Genomic DNA, 19,672 nt, shown 5'->3' with positions numbered 1-19,672 from the left:
AATTAAAAATTGTCACAGAAATGATTAATAAATTTACCTGTTTAAAACATTTTGTATTTCTAACAGTAAAACCTTTCATTAACAGAGTTAAAAGATAAACACCAAACTATGAAAACACTTGCAGCATGTTTAAGAGAGCTAATTTCTTAATTTATGGACTGTAAAATGTTTATGAAATTTGGAAAAGATTGTGATTGTGTGTTATCGAGATGTTACAAACAGACCTTCTTGGCGTGCCTGCTCCCTCCTCCACTGCTGCCTCCTCCTCCTGCTGCTCTGCTCCTGGTGATGCTTGTGTGCTGGTTCCCTGAGGTACCAGGTGTCTCTCTTGTGAAGCAGCAGCGAAGGAGACTCTGGTGTTTACTGTGGCTGATGAAAAGCCCAAGGAAGGAGTAAAGACTGAGGACAACTATCATATTAATTTGAAGGTGACAGGGCAGGATGGTTCTATGATGCAGTTTAAGATTAAGACATAAACCACTTAGTAAACTAATGAAAGCCTATTGTGAATGGCAGGGTTTGTCAATAAGGCAGATTAGATTCTGATTTGATGAGCAGCCAGTCAATGAAGCAGACAAGCCTGCATAGTTGGAAATGGAGGATGAAGATACAATTGATGTGTTCCAGCAGCAGACAGCAGGCATCTACTAAAAAGAGAACTGGCTACCTTACTCCAGAACTCTGTTCCTCCAGACCACGACATTCTCAGGAAACCGCAATTTGGTTCTACCACATCCTGACTACCACAGTATAGTTTTCTCTGTTCTTTCATTTTGTATGTGTATGTGCATGAGTATATTGTATTTTTTAAATTAAATGGCCAATGGTATGTTTTGATTGACATCAAATGAAGATGGGATGGGGAAAAATGCTGGTTCTGTGAAAATACCCCCTTTCTCCATTAGTGGTATGTTCATTCAGCTCTTTATATTCCAGTAAGTTATTTTTCTCTCAATGTTTAATAAAAAAAGAACAACATAAAAATCCTTGCATACTTTATTCGAATGGCGAATTCTCATGTTTTTCTTTTGTAACTATATGAAGCTGTTACATATAGGGCAATCTGTCTTTACACAGGGATAAATTACTCTAAATGAATCCTAGATAGTTTTCCCTTCAAGTCAAGCTTTTCTTCCTTCCTTTCTTTCTTTCTTTCTTTCTCTCTTTCTCTCTTTCTCTCTTTCTCTCTTTCTTGTGTTCATTTTTGAGAGAGAGAAGCAGAGTGTGAGTGGGGAGGAGCAGAGAGAGAGGGAAACAGAATTGAAGCAGGCTCCAGGCTCTGAGCCATCAGCACAGAGCCCAAAGCAGGGCTTGAATTCACAAACCGTGATCATGACCTGAGCTGAAGTCAGACACTTAGTCGACTGAGCCACCCAGGCACCTTGAGTTTTGTTTTCTAAATAAACTTCTGTTTAGGGGTGGTGCGTAGGTGGCTCAGTTGGTTGAGCATCTGACTCTTGATTTTGGCTCAGGTCAAAATCTCATGGTTGGTGAGATGAGCCCTGAGTTGGGCTCTGAGCTGACAGTGCAGAGCCTGCTTGGGATTCTCTCTCTCTCCCTATCTCTGTGCCCCCACCTTGCTGCTACACATGCACTCTCTAAAAATAAATAAACGTTACAAAAATTGTTTTTTAAAAAAAAGACCCTCATAATATTGCCGGTGGAATATAAATTAGATGGCATTTTGACTGTTAAGCATCAAAATTTTAAAAATGTACATATATGGGGCTCCTGGCTGGCTCAGCCAGTAGAACATGCAACTCTTGATCTTGGGGTTGTGAGTTTAAGCCCCACGTTGGGTGCACAGCCTACGTGAAATGAAAGGAAAGAAGAGGGAAATGGAAATGGAATGACACATGCATGTACATTGAAGCCAGCATTTTCATTTCTTAGAATTCTAAGAAGTGGTTACATGTGTAGGATCCACTGCAGTGTTTAGTGAAAAATTTGAACCAACCTAAATGTTCATTATTTGGAGATTAATTTTGGATTTTAGGTATAATACTACAGTTGAGTGTTAGGAGTCTCAGGAAGCGTTAGGATTCTAATAATTACTAAATAAATAAGTTGACTTTTTCACATGAACACAAAGTATATTTCAGATATGTTTCTGTCACTTCACTATCTTTGAGAAGTTTTTTAAGGAGTGAACATTTTTATAGAAGCAGCTGTCATATTGGTAATGATAACTCGTATTTTTGGCCACTTATATGTGGCAGGCCTTGGACAAAGCATTTCACATGTGTTACCTGACTTAATTCTTGTAACAGACTAGTATGAGAAATAGTAATTAATCCCTAGAAACTTGAGTATTAAAAAGCTAGTAAGTAGGGGGATATAGTGGAGAAAGTCAGAATATCCAGGTTTTGATCTCACCTATATTATTCACCTACTATTTTTGTAGATACTTTACATATCTTATAAAATTAAAATAATAACACTTCATGTATTATTGGAAGATTACATGAAAAAATGGATTTGAAGCACAAAATTTATGGGAAGAATTTAAAACATTATTTGAATTTTGATTGGAATGTTAAAAGTGATAAAATTAAAGATATTATGACCTATTCAAACTCAGTAAGAATTTTTTCTTGAGAAATAGAATACAAAACCCTGAATGATCTTTTTTTAAGTTTTTACTTTAATTTTAATTAGTTAAGATACAGTGTCATGTTAGTTTCAGGTATACAATATAGTCATTCACCAATTTTATACAACACCAGTGCTCATCATGAGATGTGCATTCCTTGATCCCCATCACCTGTTTAACCCATCTACCCACCTACCTCTCCTCTGATAACCATAAGTTTGTTCTCTGTAGTGAAGAGTCTGTTTCTTGGTTTGTCTTTTATGTTCTTTGTTCATTTGTTTCTTAAATTCCACATATGAATGAAATCATAATGGTATTTGACTTTTTCTGACTGACTTATTTTGCTTAACATTCTACTTTTGAGCTCCATCCGTGTTGCAAATGGCCAAATGATAATGGTTTAGATTCTGTATTTTTAGTCTCTAAACTAAAAAGGGATAAATTAGAAAATTATTTAAAAGTTACATTTTGGGGAAACAAGATTTGAATGAATGAAAGGAAATTCATTGTTGGTATTTTATTTCAGTTAAACACAAGGAAATCCTTAAATTGTGTTACCTAGCAACAGTACTCTTTCCTTCCCCACCCAGAACTATTTTGAAGTAAAATTGCTAGTAAAAGGTACATTTATGTTACCAAAAATATGTTGTCATTGAGTTCTTTTAAACCAGAAGGTTCAAAGTTCCCACTCACCTTTCCTTTTCCATCAGTTGTCTTTGGAGCCTTATAAAGGCAAGTTGATTGTTACAAGAAGCTGCTGCTCATAAACATGCCGTTTACTGCAAGATATCTTTAAGGAAAATAATTATGCCTCAGTGCTGTAACTTATTTCTTTAAAACTCTTTTGGGGCACCTGGGTGGCTCAGTCAGTTAAGCATCCGACTTTGGCTCAGGTCACGATCCCACGGTCTGTGGGTTTGAGCCCTGCGTCGGGTTCGATCTCATGGACTGTGAGTTTGAGCCCTGTGTCAGGCTCTGTGCTGCTAGCTCAGAGCCTGGATCCTACTTCAGATTCTATATCTCCCTCTCTCTCTGCCCCTCCTCTGCTCACTCTCTCTTTCTCTCAAAAATAAATAAACATTAAAAAAAATTAAAACTCCTTTGAAGATGATGGATTTGAGCAACGATTTGAATAAATATATAGTGCTTTGCTAGATTTCAGGCAACTGCAAAGGAGTAAAGGGGTTGATGGCACAATAAAAGAATCATGTCGAATATGAAATGAGTATAAAAGAGAAAGATGGTAGGAATTTGTAATAGCATTTACTTTCCTTTATTCATTGTAATACATTTTTCAAACATGCTTATGTTTATTTTCAGTATGCAAAAGGATGCCTTTGAGTGTAGGGAAGTGAGAAATTATTTTCTATTTGAGAGGTCTAGAACTGGATCCAGAATGATAGTAGCAATGTATTTTGATTGCTCTTCTATTTCTGACCACTCAACTAAAAGAAAGAGAGAGACATTATTTTATATAATAGCAGTATACTAAGAGCTAGCTAGTGTTTGATCCTGTAAAAGTGAAGGTAATGCATTTGTTCACAGTAAACATCAGTAATTGGTGATAGAACAGTTCGTGTTTCTAGACTTAGAAAAGAAGTACATTTTTTCAGCACTTTTTAAATTCTCTTTTTCATATTCTTTTTCAGACTAGCCTAGAAGTTCTAGCTTTCAAATTCAGTTAGCCAGATAAGGTTGAGCAGATCTCACAAATTGGGATGTCAAGGAGTTGAATATAAGACTAAAAGGAATAGATTATCAAAATAAGAAAGAAACATAAATCTTCATCTTTTAGCATTCTCTCCCCATGTCTCCTTACCCTCTTCCCCTGGCAACCATTAATCTACTTTCCATCTCTATGAATCTGACTATTCTAGATGTTTTGTATAAATGGAATCATAAAATACGTGGTCTTTTGTGTTTGGCTTCCTTCATTTAACATAATGTTTTCAAGGTTTATCCATGTTTTAGTATTTAAGAGTACTTCATTCCTTTTCATGGCTGAATAGTAATTCAGTTGTAGGGATATACCACATTTTGTCCATCAGTTGGTGACATTTGGGTTGTTTCCACTTTTTGACTATGAGGAATAATTATGTACAAATATTTATATCGTTTTATTTGTAATTTTGGGTATATACTATTCCAGGAGTTGAATTGCTGGGCCATACAGTAATTCTGTATTTAACTTTTTGAGGAACTGCTAGACCATTTCCAAAGCAGCTGTATCATTTATATTCCATCACCAGTGTACATACATTTCCCTGCATGCTTGTCAATGGTTGGTATTATCCATCTTTCTGAGTATAGCCATTGTAATGGATGGGAAGTGGTGTCTCATCGTGGTTGTTTTGTTTTTGTTTTTTCCTTGGAGGCCGATCCAGTTTTTTATGGGAAGCCAGCATTTCTTCAGTCTTATCTTCATACCACTCTGCTCTTTCAGTGTTAAGCGGGGCACGGGCAGATGGCGATTCCAAGGCATCTTGCAAAGTAGACAAGTCACCTTAAGGGCACACTTTACCCATTCAAAAATTTGTCTCACATTAGCAGTCAGAATTTGGGTGTCACCTTGAATCATTGTTTTCCTTACTCATTAAGGCATTCATTGTGGTTTTGATATACATTTCCATGATGGCTAATGATGTTGAGCATCTTTGCATGTGTTTATTGGCCATTTGTGTATCTTGTTTGGAGAAACGTCTATTCAAATCATTTGCCTAATTTTAATTGAGTTATGTTTCATTCTATAGTTGAGTTCTAGGAGTTACATATTCTGGATAGTAAGCCGTTATAAAATGTTTAATATGTAAGTATTTTCAGAAATCTGTAGATTGTCTTAATTTCTCTATAGTATCCTTTAAGACAAAAAAAGTTGTGAGTTTTGATGAAGTCCAGTTTATTTTTTCCCTTGTTGGTGGTGCTGTTGGTGACATAAGTAAGAAATAATTGACTAGTTCAAGATCATGTTTAAGAGTTTTATAATTTTTGTTTTACATTTAGGCTTTTGGTCCATTATGAGTTAATTTTGTGTACGGTATGAGATAGTGATTCCACCTCATTCTTTTAAAAAAAAATTTTTTTTTAATGATTATTTCTTTTTTAAAATTTTTTTTTAACGTTTATTTATTTTTGAGACCATGAACGGGGGAGGGTCAGAGAGAGGGAGACACAGAATCTGAAACAGTCTCTAGGCTCTGAACTGTCAGCACAGAGCCCGACGCGGGGCTCGAACTCACAGACCGCGAGATTATGACCTGAGCCGAAGTCGGCCGCTCAGGCTGACTGAGCCACCCAGGCGCCCCTTTAATGATTATTTCTGAGACAGAGACAGAGCATGAGTCGGGGAGGGGCAGAGAGAGAGGGAGACACAGAATCCGAAGCAGGTTCCAGGCTCTGAGCTGTCAGCACAGAGTCCAACGCGGGGCTCGAACTCACAAACCGTGAGATTATGACCTGAGCCGAAGTCAGTTGCTCAACCGACTGAGCCACCCAGGCACTCCATCCACCTCATTCTTTTGCACATATTTTTATCCCAGTTGAATTATCTTAATACCTGCGTTGAAAATCATTTGACCATTAGTGTAAGAGCTTATTTCTGGACTCTTAATTCTGTTGTATTCATCTCTCTATCTATTATCCCAATACCACACTGTTTTGATTACTGTAACTTTGTAGTAAGTTTAGAAATTTGAAAGCATCTGGTCTTTTTATTCTTTTTTTTTTCTTTTTTTAAAAGTGAGGTATAATTGACCTATAACATTACATTAGTTTGAAGTATACAACATAATGGTTCAGTATTTGTATATATTGTGAAATGATCATCACAATGGGTCCAGTTAACGTTCATCACCATATATGTGATTACAAACATTTTTTTTTTCTTCTGGTGAGCACTTTTGAGATCTACTCTTTTAGCAACTTTCAAATATACAATATGGTATTATTAGGAATAGTCACCATGCTATACATTACATCCCCGTGATGTATTTATTTTACAACTGGAAATTTGTAGCTTTTGATGTTCTTTTTCAGGATTGTTTTGATTATTCTGGGTTCCTTGTATTTTCCTATGGATTTTAGGATAAGGGTTTTTTTTTTAATGTTTATTTTTGAGAGAGAGAGAGAGACTGAGTGTGAATTCGAAAGGGACAGAGTGAGAGGGAGACACAAAATCCGAAGCAGCCTCCAAGCTCTGAGCTGTCAACACGGAGCCCCATGCAGGGCTCGAACTCACGAACCACGAGATTATGACCTGAGCTGAAGTCGGACACTCAGTTGACTGAGCCACCCAGGCACCCCTAGGATTAGTTTGTTAATTTCTGCAAAAAGCCACTTATGATTTTGATAGAGGTTGCATCGAATCTTTAGATATATTTGAGAGAGTATTTCTATCTTAACAGTATTACTTCTTCTTTGTCTATGACCAGGTAATGTTTTTCAGTTTGTTTAGGTCTTTATGATCTCTTAGCAATATTTCATAGTTTTAGTGTACAAATTTTACATTTCTTTTATTCACAAATATTTTATTCTTTTCATGCTATTGTAAATGGCATTGTTTTTTTATTTTCATTTGTGGATAATTCATTGCTAGTGGATGGAAATTCAGTTGATTTGTGTATTCACTTTGTATTCTGCAACCTAGTTGAACTTGTTTTTTAGCTCTTACAGTTGTGTGTGTGTGTGAGAGAGTAAATCCCTTAGGACTTTTTTTAAATATCCAAGATCATGTTATTTGTGAATAGAGATTAAGTGCTTCTTTTTTATAATATGCATGGCTTTTATTTCTTTTTCAGGTCTAATTTCTTTGGTTAGCACTCTCAGTACACTGAGTACTGTTGAGTAACAGTACACTGTTGAGTAACAGTAGCAAAAGGGGAGGGACATCCTTGTCTTGTTCATGTGTTTAGAGGTAAAGTTTTTAGTCTTTCACCAATCAGTATGAAGTTAGGTGTGGATTTTTCATAGATGCCCTTTATCAGGGTGAGGAAATTACTTTCTATTCCTAATTTTTTGAGTGTCTTTATTATGAAACGGTGTTGGATTTTGCCAAGCACTTTCTCTGTGTCTATTGAGACTATTATATGTGGGTTTTTCTCTGTATATTGATATGATATATTGCAATGACTGAGTTTTGGATTTGAACTGACCCTGCATTCTGGGATAAATCCCACTTGGTCATGGTGTATAGTACTTTTTATATTTTTCATACTCAGTTTATAGTATTTTGTTAGAATTTTTGTGTCTGGATTGATAAGGAATATAGATCTGTAGTTTTTTTGATTGATTTTGGAATGAGAATAATAGTGGCCTCATAGAGTGAGTTGGAAAGTGTTCTCTCTTTTTTGAAAATGTTGATAGGATTCACCTATGAAGCCATTTGGTTCTGGGCTTTTCTTTCATATCAGTTTTATTAATAAGTCTTCTTTTTACTTCTTATAGATCTCAGATTTTCTCTTATTGGAGTCAGTTTTGGTACTTTATGTCTTTCTAGGAATTTGTCCATTTCTTATAGGTTATGTAATTTGCTAGCATATAGTTGCCCATAGTATTCCCTTATGATATTTTAAAATTCTGTACTGGTGGTAGTAATGTCCTTTTTTCCAGTCCAAATTAGTAATTTGAATCTTCTCTTTTTGTCGTGGACAGTCTGGCCAAAGGTTTGTCAGTTTTGTTGATCTTTTCAAAGGATCAGTTTTGGTTTCATTGATGTTTCTGTGTGTGTGTGTGTGTGTGTGTGTGTGTGTGTGTGTGTGTGTGTGTGTGTGTTTTCCTCTATCTTAAATATTCCCATTCTAGTTTTTATTATTTCTTTTCTTCTGCATGTTTTAGCATTAATTTGCTTTTACTTTTTGATTTCTAGTTTCTTAAGGTGGAACATTACATTATTGATTTTTAGATCTTTACTTTCATTTAGACATTTAAAGCTGTAAATTTTCCATTTAGCGCTACTTTAGCTGAATGCCATAAATGTGTTTTCATTATATATCAAAGTATTTTTTTCCCTATGGATTTGAGTTAATCTAGAATCCTTTCATTTCAGCCTGATGGACTCCCTCCAATATTTTTTATAGGGTAGGTCTGCTAGGAATGAATTCTTAGTTTTTGTGTACCTGGGGATATCTTAATTTCTCCTTAATTAAGTTTTGGTAGATATTGAATTTTTGGTTGCCAGCCTTTTTCTTTGAGCTCTTTGACTATATCATCTCGGTGCCTTCTGGCCACCATTTTTTTTAATGTTCATTTATTTATTTTGAGAGAGAGCAAGAGCAGGGGAAGGGCAAGGAGAGAGAGAGAAAGAGAGAGAGAGAGAGAGAGAGAGAGAGAGAGAGACAGAGACAGAGAGAGAGAGAAAATGAAAATCCTAAGCAAGCTCTGTGCTATCAGCAGGACTCCATCTCACAAACCATTAGATTATGACCCGAGCTGAAATCAAGATCTGGATGCTTAACTGACTGAGCCACCAGGTGCCCTTAGCCACCATGCTTTCTAATGAAAAATCAGATATTTTTGTTATTGGGCTTCCTTATTAAGTGATGTGTTGCTTTTTTCTTGGTGCTTTCAAGATTCTTTGTCTTTTGACAGTTTTGTTGTGATATGTCTAGGTATGGGTTTCTTTGAGTTTATTCCCCTTGGATTTTATTGAGTTTCTTGAATATGCACACAAATGTTTTTAGTCAAATTCAGGAAGTTTTCAGCTGTTATTTCTTGAAATAATAATGATTTGTTTCTTTTTTCTCTTCTCTGGGTCTCCTATTATACGCGCATTGGTATGTTTGATGGTGAGCCACAAGGCTCTGAGGCTGTGTTCATTTTTCTTCATTATTTTTTCATACTCTTCCTCAGACTGGATAATCAACTAACCTGTCTTTGGCTTAGCTGACTTTTTATTTTGACGATTCAGATGTTTTTCATTTTGTCTCTCTCCCTTCTTTTTCTTCATTTGTTTTGTTTTTTAAATTCCAAATAAGTGAAATCATAAGATATTTGTCTTTTTCTGACTGGTTTATTTCAGTTAGCATTATATTGTCTAGATCTATCTGTTGTTGCAAATGACAAGATTTCATTCTTTTTTATGGCTGAATGATATTCTATTGTGTGTATATGGTGTGTGTATATATATATATATGTGTTGTGTGTGTACATATATGTACACGTATATGTGCAGACATATACACACACACACCCCACATCTTCTTTATCCATTCATCTATTGATGGACACTTGGGCTTCTTCCATAGTTTGGCTATTGTAAATAATACTGCCATAAACATAGGGGTGCATGTATCCCTTTCAATTAGTGTTTTTGTTCTTTTTGGGTAAATACCCAGTAGTGTGATAACTGGATCATAGGGTAGTTCTATTTTTTTAATTTTTTGAGCAACCTCCATACTGTCTTTCGCAGTGGCTGCATCAGTTTGCATTCCCACCAACAGTGCACAAGGTTCCTTTTTCTCCACATACTTGCCAACACTTACTGTTTAAGTTTTTAATTTTAGCCATTCACACAGGCATGAGGTGATATCGCCTTGTTTTGATTTGCATTTCCCCGATGATAAGTGATGTTGAGCATCTTTGCATGTGACTGAGGGCTATCTGTATGTCTTTGGAGAAATATCAGTTCATATCTTTTGCCAATTTTTCAACTGGGTTATTTGTTTTTTTGGTGTTGAGTTGTATAGCTTCTTCATACATTTTGGACACTAACCATTTATTGAATATGCCATTTGCAAATATCTTCTTCCATTCAATAGGTTGTCTTTGAGTTTTGTTGATTGTTTTCTTAGCTGTTCAGAAGGGGTGTTTTGTTTTTTTTTTATGTAGTCCAAATAGTTTATTTTTGCTTTAGTTTCCCTTGCCTCAGGAGACACATCTAGAAAGATGTTGCTATGACCAGTGTCAGAGACATTACTTCCTGTGCCTCTTCAAGGATTTTTATACTTTCAGTTCTCATATTTAGATTCTTAATCCATTTTGAGTTTGTTTTTGTATATGGTGTAAGAAAGTAGTCCAGTTTCATTCTTTTGCAAGTAGCTGTCCAGTTTTCCCAACACCATTTGTTGAAAAGACTTTTTCCTATTGCATATTCTTTTCTCTTTATCGAAGGTTAATTGACCATATAATTCTGGGTTTATTTTTGGGCTTTATATTCTGTTTCTTTGATCTGTGTGTCTTTTTTTTTTTCTTTCTTTTTTTGCTAGTACCATACTCTTTTGGTCCCTACAGCTTTGTAATATAACTCGAAGTTTGGAATTGTGATACCTCCAGTTTTTTTTTTTTTTTCAAGATTTCTTTGACTATTCAGGGTCTTTTGTGGTTCCATACAAGTTTTAGGATTGTTTGTTCTAGTTCTGTGAAAAATGCTGTTGGCATTTTGATAGGGAATGCGTGAAATATGTAGATTACTTTGAGTAGTATAGACATTTTAACAATATTTATTCTTCCAACCTATGATTATGGTATGTCTTTCTGTTTCTTTGTGTTATCTTCAATCTCTTTTCTCAGTGTTTTGTAGTTTTCGGAGTACAGGTCTTTAACCTCTTTGGTTACACTTTTTCCTAGGTATCTTATTATTCTTGGTGCAGTGTAAATGGGATTGTTTTCTTAATTTTTCTGTTACTTTCTTATTAGTTAATGGAAATGCAGTGGATTTCTGTATATTGATTTTATATTCTGTGACCTTACTGAATTCATATATCAATTCCAGTAGGTTATTTGTGGAGTCTTTAGGGTGTCTTATATATAGTATCATGTTTTCTGCAAGTAGTGAAAGTTTTACTTTTTCCTTATCAATTTGGATGCCTTTTATTTCTTTTTGTTGTCTGATTTCTGTGGCTAGGATTTCCAGTACTGTGTTGAATAAAAGTGGTTAGTGCAGACATCTTTGTCTTCTTCCTGACCTTAGGGGGAAGGCTCTTAGTTTTCCCCCATAGAGTATGATGTTAGCTGTGCGTTTTTCATATAAGGACTTTATTATGTTGAGGTTCCCTCTAAACTTGCTTTGTTGTTTTTTTTTTCCATGAATGGATGTTTCACTTTGTCAAATGCTTTTTTGTGTCTATTGAAATGACATATAGTTTTTATCCTTATTGATATGGTGTATCATGTTGATTGATTTACAAATATTGAACATCCTTGCATCCCAGGAAAAAATCCCACTGGATCGTGGTGAATGATTTTTTTTTTTAATGCATTGTGTATTTGCTGTGCTTATTTAAATTCTTTAGACATGGTTTCCTTTGTTATTTTAATCATACTTAAATAGTTGGTGGCATCTATTAAATCTAATTTTTGTGCTTCTGCAGGGAGAGTTTCTGTTAACTTTAATTTGTCCTTTATATGGCACATACTTTGTTTTTTTGTGTGTCTTGCAATTTTTGTTGATATCTTGATATTTATTTACTTAAAAAAATTTTTAACGTTTATTCATTTTTGAGAGACAGAGAGAGACAGCATGAGCGGGGAAGGGGCAGAGAGAAGGAGACACAAAATCCGAAGCAGGCTTCAAGCTCTGAGCTGTCAGCACAGAGCCCGATGCGGGGCTCTAACTCACAAACTGTGAGATCCTCAAAGTCGGACACTCAATCGACTGAGCCACTCAGGTGCCTTGATATCTTGATATTTTAAATAATGTAGCAACTCTGGCAACCAGTTTCTGCTTCCTTCCCAGCGGTTGTTGTTATTTCTGTTTGTTATTGTTGTTGCTGTGTGTTTCTGTAATGACTTTACTGAACTAACTCTCTGCAGTTTGTTTTTTCCTTCTACATGACCAGAACTTTGCTTGTTTATCTTCATGTTCTGCTAATGATTGAATAGAGACTTCATATAAGCCTGGATCAGTAAGTCTTCTAGTCTTTGCCAAAGGGTTCTGTGTGTGTATCGGGGACACGATCAGTATTAACCAGACAGTTTACAATTCTGTTTTAGTTTTCACATCCTTCTTGTGTAGAATCTGAAGGTCAGCCAGAGATGAAGACCTAGGTCTTTTTCTAGTCTTTCCAGAGCATGCTTGCAGCCTTATGCATACAGATGGCCTTGAGTATTCCCATTAAATTTTCTGAGATTTTCAACGTTCCCTGTGGATAGTTCATTCCCTAGCTTTTCTTTTTAAGGTTTTTGTTTTCAGGTGTGTGTGTGTGTGTGTGTGTGTGTGTGTGTGTGTGTGCGCGCGCGCGTGTGTGCGTGCGCGCGCACACCTGGTTTTTATTTATTATTTTCTTTTTTTATTGGTTAGCTTGTTATTTGCCTTATCAGTGATTACTGCCTCAGGCTGCTGTGTTATTAAACAGTTGCCACTGATTGTTTTCAACAGATTTTCCCAGGGAAGAGGCTGTTGGATTGTGTGGACTCTGAGTTAAGTCAAATAAGGACAGTTTTTGCAAGTGGGATTGTCCAGGGAGAAGCTAGATAAGTCAAATACTGATAATTCTCTTAAGTTGAGGGTTTGAAAAGGCTCCTGTCCTGTTCTGACTCCTCCAGGGACTGATTAGGGTATTGGTTCTTGACTGTGATTGTGGGCTATTGCTTTTCAAGGCTGTTATGGAGGGGGGGAGAGAAGGATGGGAATAGGGTAAGTTTGAGATGCCGCTAAGCTCACTGTTCTTATTAAGATTTATCCATTATCCTTGAACAAATGTTCCTGGTTGTTAATAATCCTCTGGTTAATTTCTAGGTTTCTAAAAATGTTAATTTTTTACTGTTTTTGGTTTTGTTTTCATTACTTTAATGGAGAAGATTTTTGAATTGCCTTCTTCCACCAACTCAATGATATTACTTCTAACCTGCTTTTAACTTTTTAATTTCTATACTTTTAATTTTTATTTCTTATTGAAATATACTTGACATGCAATATTATTACTAGTTTTGGGTGTTCAACATAGTGTTTTGACAATTACATGTGTTATAAAATGCTCACCATGATCGGTATAATTATCATCTGTCACTGTACAAAGTTATCACAGTGTTACTGACTATATTCCCTGTACTGTACTTTTCATCCTAGTGACTTATTTATTTTATGACTGGAAGTGTATACTTCTTTATCCCCTTCACCTATTTTTGCCCATTGCTCCCGTTTCCCTCCCCTTTGCCAACCACCAGTTCTCTGTATTTGATAGTCTATTTCTGTTTGTTTGTTTAAAGTAGAAGTTCTTATTAACATTTTTCCATTTCATAAAAATGTTTTTTTTTAATTTTTTTTTTCAATGTTTATTTATTTTTGGGACAGAGAGAGACAGAGCATGAACGGGGGAGGGGCAGAGAGAGAGGGAGACACAGAATCGGAAACAGGCTCCAGGCTCCGAGCCATCAGCCCAGAGCCTGACGCGGGGCTCGAACTCACGGACCGCGAGATCGTGACCTGGCTGAAGTCGGACGCTTAACCGACTGCGCCACCCAGGCGCCCCTCATAAAAATGTTTCTTAATGAATATTTTTAGTGGTTATCTATTTAATTGTATAGATGTAAATTTATTTTGTGACATTATTTACTGTGTAGTGGGTAATAGATAAGGTAGTGAGTAGTTCAGAATGAAAAAAAAAATAGTGCTAGTATGTCATCTGAATGAGCCTGGGATTTATCTTGTTTGCATTGGAAAGCCCTGGAAGCAGATCAATGATACAGTTAAATTATTCTGGTAGTAATATTTGGAGGATGGATAAAAAGGCGAGAATGGCGTGAGAGCTAGTAGATAAGAGATTAATAAAATTCAGGCAAGAGACCACAAGGTATGAAACTAAATGATGGGGGGTGGTGGGCAGTAGGGAACGGAGAGAAAGAAATGTATTGCAGAAGTATTTAGGAAGGTAAACTTGGCAAGGAAATGAATGATTTGTTGAGGGATGGGGGCGGGGTGGGATGGTGGGCAGAACCCAAAAGAGAGGGGAATGAGTCTGAAAATGAATGCCAGCCTTCAGAGATAGGTGGTACTACCAACCTCTCTTTGAAGGCTGAAATTCATTTCAAACTCATTCAAAAGCTAGAGAAGGTGAAGGAAGGTGGATTCATTTGGGGGGCAAATTGAGTGAGAGATATCTGTGGAAGATGTAATTGGATAGGTAGTGTATAAGACTCATACTCAAGAGAGGGTGTGAAATAGCAGCTATGGGTTTGGGAGGTATTTTTGTATGTAGATAGAGTTCAAGTTGCAGTATTTAATGAAGGTGGAAGAGGACATATTCCTCATAGACCTCAACATTTAAAGGGAGGGTGCAGAGGAAGAGAAGTTCATAATGGAGATGGAAAAAGAGGAAAAAAGAAAATGGAATGCTCACCCCCTTTACTGAGCACATCAAAGTTTTAATTAATCAGTGTTGCTAACATTTTCCCAATGATTTTTCTTATACTTTTCCTTTAGCACTCAGTGTTCTATTTAGCCATAAATTTTAATATCACAGCCATATACCTGTCTTGCAAAGTGGCATGGAATAAGACATAGAATTTTACCTTACACTTAGACCAACTTGGTTTTGTCTTGGCTTTCTTGAATCTTTTTAGTTTAGTTTTTATCTTTTATAAACTAAGTGAAGAGTAAAATGAAGCTAATAGGACTTATCCTTTAAAGTTTAAAGGATAAAAGTTTAAAGTTTCTATGATAATTCAGAAAACTGAAAGAAAAGTGTTTAGCTCAATCCTTAGAAAACAGTAATGCTCAATAAGTATTATCTTCTTTACTTCCCATCTTCACAAATGTATCAGAATTCTTTTCCTTCTTTGCTATATGTTATGAGGAAAGCAACTTGTACTGATTTACATGAATAGTGTTTAACTGCTTACACTAGGTGTTGGAATGCTTTGCTTGCACAAATGAATTTAATGAGTGAAATTTTAGGTATTGTGATGAAGTTAGGGAGGATATAATTAGCCAATGTAAGGAGAGATACTTTAGGGCAGTGTGCATATGAGTGGACTAAATCCTCTTAATTCTTGGTATCTTTTATTATTTACTAGTTCTGAAACTTCAGATAATCCACCTCAGCCTCTGTGTAACTTTCTTTTTTTATTTTTTTAATTTTTTTTAATGTTTATTTTAGAGAGAGAGAGAACGAACACAAGTGGGGGAGGGCCAGAGAGAGACGGAGACAGAATCTGAAGCAGGCTCCATCTAGGCTCTGAGCTGTCAGCACAGAGCCTGACGTGGAGCTCACACTCACGAACCACAAGATCATGACCTAAGCCGAAGTTGGACGCTTAACCGACTGAGCCACCCAGGCGCCCCTTCTGTGTAGCTTTCAAATAATTCTTGAAAAATACCATTCTTTCAGAATCAGTTTGATTTAAAATGGTCAGAGTGTTGTCTTATGCTGTGGACTACTGCCTGAAGTGTGCCTATTTTAGTGTTGTTGATTCAGGACACAGAGAGCTGATTTGGAGCCATTTAGTAGTTTGGTGTGACCTTGGAAAGTTGCCTGTCTTCTTCCAGGCTTAGTTTTCTTATGAAATGGAGATAATAAACTTATTTCAAAAACAATTTGTGGAGTAAGATTGCATATACGTAACTGTCAAAGTGTTGTTCATGCAAATGTAAAACATTAAACATAAGTGGTTATAACTTTTTCTTTTGTTTTATACTGTTACCTTACAGTATAATATTTAATAAAACACAAAATTGACTTTGCTCTTAAATTAGGCATTGTATCTTTGTGTAAACTAGATTCTTTTTTTTCACTCTCTCATTTTCTCTGTGTTTCTTGTGGAATCCTTGAAGGCAGGAGAATAATTTTTATTGTATTACTTTATAGAGTTGAATGAGACTTAGAAATAATTACTTTGGGATCACGGTCACTTACTAATGCTTCTTTTAGTGTTTGTCGTTTCCTTTTTATTTCTGGGAGTTGTTATCTTGCTATCAGTTGTAACCATAATCACATGTCAGGAGCTTTTCTGCAGTTACTTTGAAACATCAGTTTGATAAGGAGATAAACTACATATCTTAAAACGATTTTGCTTGCTTTGAAATTTTAATAGGTTTTTAGTGTGGTTTCCAGCAGGACTTTTGTTTTTTGTATTCTTTTCATAGTGAGCGAATAATGAATAATATATGTTTGAAAGATAAGAACAAACATCTTAAACATTTGTACAAGAGAAGATCCCTAGATTTATCTTCATGAATTTAATCACCCAGGACAATTATCAGTAGGGAAATTAACTTGCCTGCCTTCTACATTGTTAAATACAAGAATGAGCTTGCCATTTTTATTCATTTTATTATTGGTTCATGATATAAAAATGAAAATCAATTTTAATCATTATTTTCTGGGAGTCAATATTTCTATTGATTCTGGGAATCATAATTCTTATGATTAGTGTGGGGTCATTAGACTATATTTGTGAAAGCATTAAGAAATGGTCATTTTGGGGTTTTATTTTCATTGCTTTAAATTCATACATGTATTACATGTGCTTTCAGAGATTGTTAAATTTTTATCTTGTGGAGCATACGTTCATATGTGCAGCAGGCTTCTGTGGACACAGACGGTCAGAAGTTTAGGTATTAAAATATTCTAGAATCATGGCATTTCCTAGAATATTACTTACTCCATTTTTGGAGCTCCATTCTCCTCTCCCTTCACTTCAGAAAACATAATGGAATGAAAATGAGTGGAAATTGTCTTGAATCTATATAATTAGTTAAATTTTTTTTAATTAAAATTTTTTTTCAGTTTATTTATTTATTTTGTGAGAGAGAGAGTGTGAGTGGGGTAGGGGCAGAGAGAGAGGGGAGAGAGAATCCCAGGCACTGTCAGCACAGAGCCTGATGCGGGACTCAAACTCACAAATATATTGAGATAATGACCTGAGCGGAAATCAAGAGTCAGACACTTAACCAATGGAGTTACCTAGGCACCCCAATTAGTTAATTTTAAAAATAGGTTTATTGAGGCATAACTGATATATAACAAATTGTGTATATACATACTAAAAAAAAATTGTTTCATCTTTATTTATTTTTGAGAGAGAGACAGAGACAGAGTGCAGTCAGTGGAGGAACAGAGAGAGAGGGAGACACAGAATTCAAAGCAGGCTCCAGGCTCTGAGCTGTCAGCACAGAGCCCAGTGTGGGGCTTGAACCCACAAACCGTGAGATCATCATCTGAGCTGAAGTCAGTCACTTAACCAGCTGAGCCACCCAAGCGCCCCACAGATTGCATGTATTTTAAGTGTACAATTTTTATTTCTTGTGGGTAATATATAGTTGGATTTTGCTTTTTTAAAAACCCAGTCTGACAGTCTTTTCCATTTTGGGTCAATCATTTTTATTCAGTGTGATTATTGATATAGCTAGATTAGCATCTGTTATCTATTCTTTATCCCAATTGATCACTGTTTCTCTTTTTCTGTCTTCATTTAGATCAGTCAAGTATTTTTTTGTGATTTTATATTCTCTCCACTATGGGTATTACTAGTAACTTTTCTGTTTTATTTTAGTAGTTGCTTTAGTGTTTATAGTATCCATCTTTAACGCATTGAAGTCTGCCTTCAGGTGTGAATACATTACTTCTTAATTAAGAATGTTAGAATAGTGGACTTTCATATTTCTCTTTCCTACCTTTATATTTTTATTTTCATGGATTTTATTTTTACATATGTTATAAACCCCCCAATGCATTGTTACTATTTTTGTTCGAACAGTTGTCTTTGGATAAGTTTGGAATAATGAGAAACAAGCTTGGGCATTTACCTTGTTGTTACTTTTTTCAGGTCCATATTTCTGTCTGATAATATTTCTTTCTTTTTTTTAATTTTATTTTTTAAATTTACGTCTGAATTAGTTAGCATATAGCGCAACAATGATTTCAGGAGTAGATTCCTTTATGCCCCTTGCCCATTTAGCCCATCCCCTCTCCCATAACCCCTCCAGTAACCCTCTGTTTGTTCTCCATATTTAAGATCTCTTATATTTTGTCCCCCTCCCTGTTTTTATTTTATTTTTGCTTCCCTTCCCTTATGTTCATCTGTTCTGTGTCTTAAAGTCTTCATATGAGTGAAGTCATATGATATTTGTCTTTCTCTGACTAATTTCGCTTAGCATAATACCCTCTAGTTCCATCCATGTAGTTGCATGATAATATTTCTTTCTGCCTGAAAGACCTTCTTTAGCATTTCTATTAGTATTTGGACCTGTGGCTGATGAATTCTTTCAGCTTTTGTATGTCTGAAATGTCTTTGTTTTGCCTTTTAAAAAATTAATTATTTTTTAATTTACATCCAAGTTAGTTAGCATATGGTACAACAATGATTTCAGGAGTAGATTCCTTAATGCCCCTTACCCATTTAGCCCATCCCCTCTCCCACAACCCCTCCAGCAACCCTCTGTTTGTTCTCTATATTTAAGAGTCTCTTATGTTTTGTCCCCCTCCCTGTTTTTATATTTTTGCTTCCCTTCCCTTGTGTTCATCTGTTCTGTGTCTTAAAGTCCTCATATGAGTGGATTCATATGATATTTGTCTTTCTGCAACTAATTTCGCTTAGCATAATACCCTTAAGTTCCATCCATGTAGTTGCAAATGGCAAGACTTCATTCTTTTTGATTGCTGAGTAATACTCAATTGTATGTATGTATGTATGTATGTATATGTGTGTGTGTATATATATATGTGTGTATGTATATATATGTGTGTATATATATATATATATATATATATATATATATATGTATCCACACACACACCCACACACACCACATCTTCCTTATCCATTTATCTATCAATGGATATTTGGGCTCTTTACATACTTTGGCTGTTGTTGATAGTGCTGCTGTAAACATTGCAGTGCATGTATCCCTTTGAAACAGCATACCTGTATCCCTTGAATAAATACCTAGTAGTTATTTTGCCTTTGTTTTTGGAAGATATTTTTACTGGATATAGAATTCAGCTGGACAGTTTTTTTTTTCTTCATTACTTTAAAGATATATATTGTTTTTATTTGCATTATCTCTGATGAAAAATATGTCATCTTTAGTTACTGTGTACCATGTTTTTTTTTTTCTTCTAGCTGCTTTTTAATATATTCTCTATCTCACTGTTTTGAGCAATTTAATTATTATGTGCCTTGATGATTTTTTTTTCATGTTTCTTGTTT

General features: G+C 35.4%; 1 protein-coding gene, 1 non-coding gene and 1 pseudogene across 8 annotated transcripts in view; 2 read left to right on the top strand and 1 right to left on the bottom strand.

Annotated features, from left to right (window-relative positions):
- Positions 1 to 19,672, top strand: part of RALGAPA1 (Ral GTPase activating protein catalytic subunit alpha 1) — a 274,567-nt gene that overhangs the window by 21,921 nt on the left and 232,974 nt on the right. The window lies entirely within an intron of this gene.
- Positions 210 to 916, top strand: LOC115516070 (annotated as a pseudogene).
- LOC115517563 lies at positions 5,051 to 5,195 on the bottom strand. The gene has a single exon (XR_003969985.1). It is a non-coding gene; the product is annotated as a U12 minor spliceosomal RNA (small nuclear RNA).

The sequence above is a fragment of the Lynx canadensis genome, chromosome B3 (assembly GCF_007474595.2).
Source record: "Lynx canadensis isolate LIC74 chromosome B3, mLynCan4.pri.v2, whole genome shotgun sequence".
Classification (NCBI taxonomy): domain Eukaryota; kingdom Metazoa; phylum Chordata; class Mammalia; order Carnivora; family Felidae; genus Lynx; species Lynx canadensis.
The sequence above is the reverse complement of the archived record's forward strand: the minus strand, read 5'-3'. Positions and strand labels throughout refer to the sequence as shown.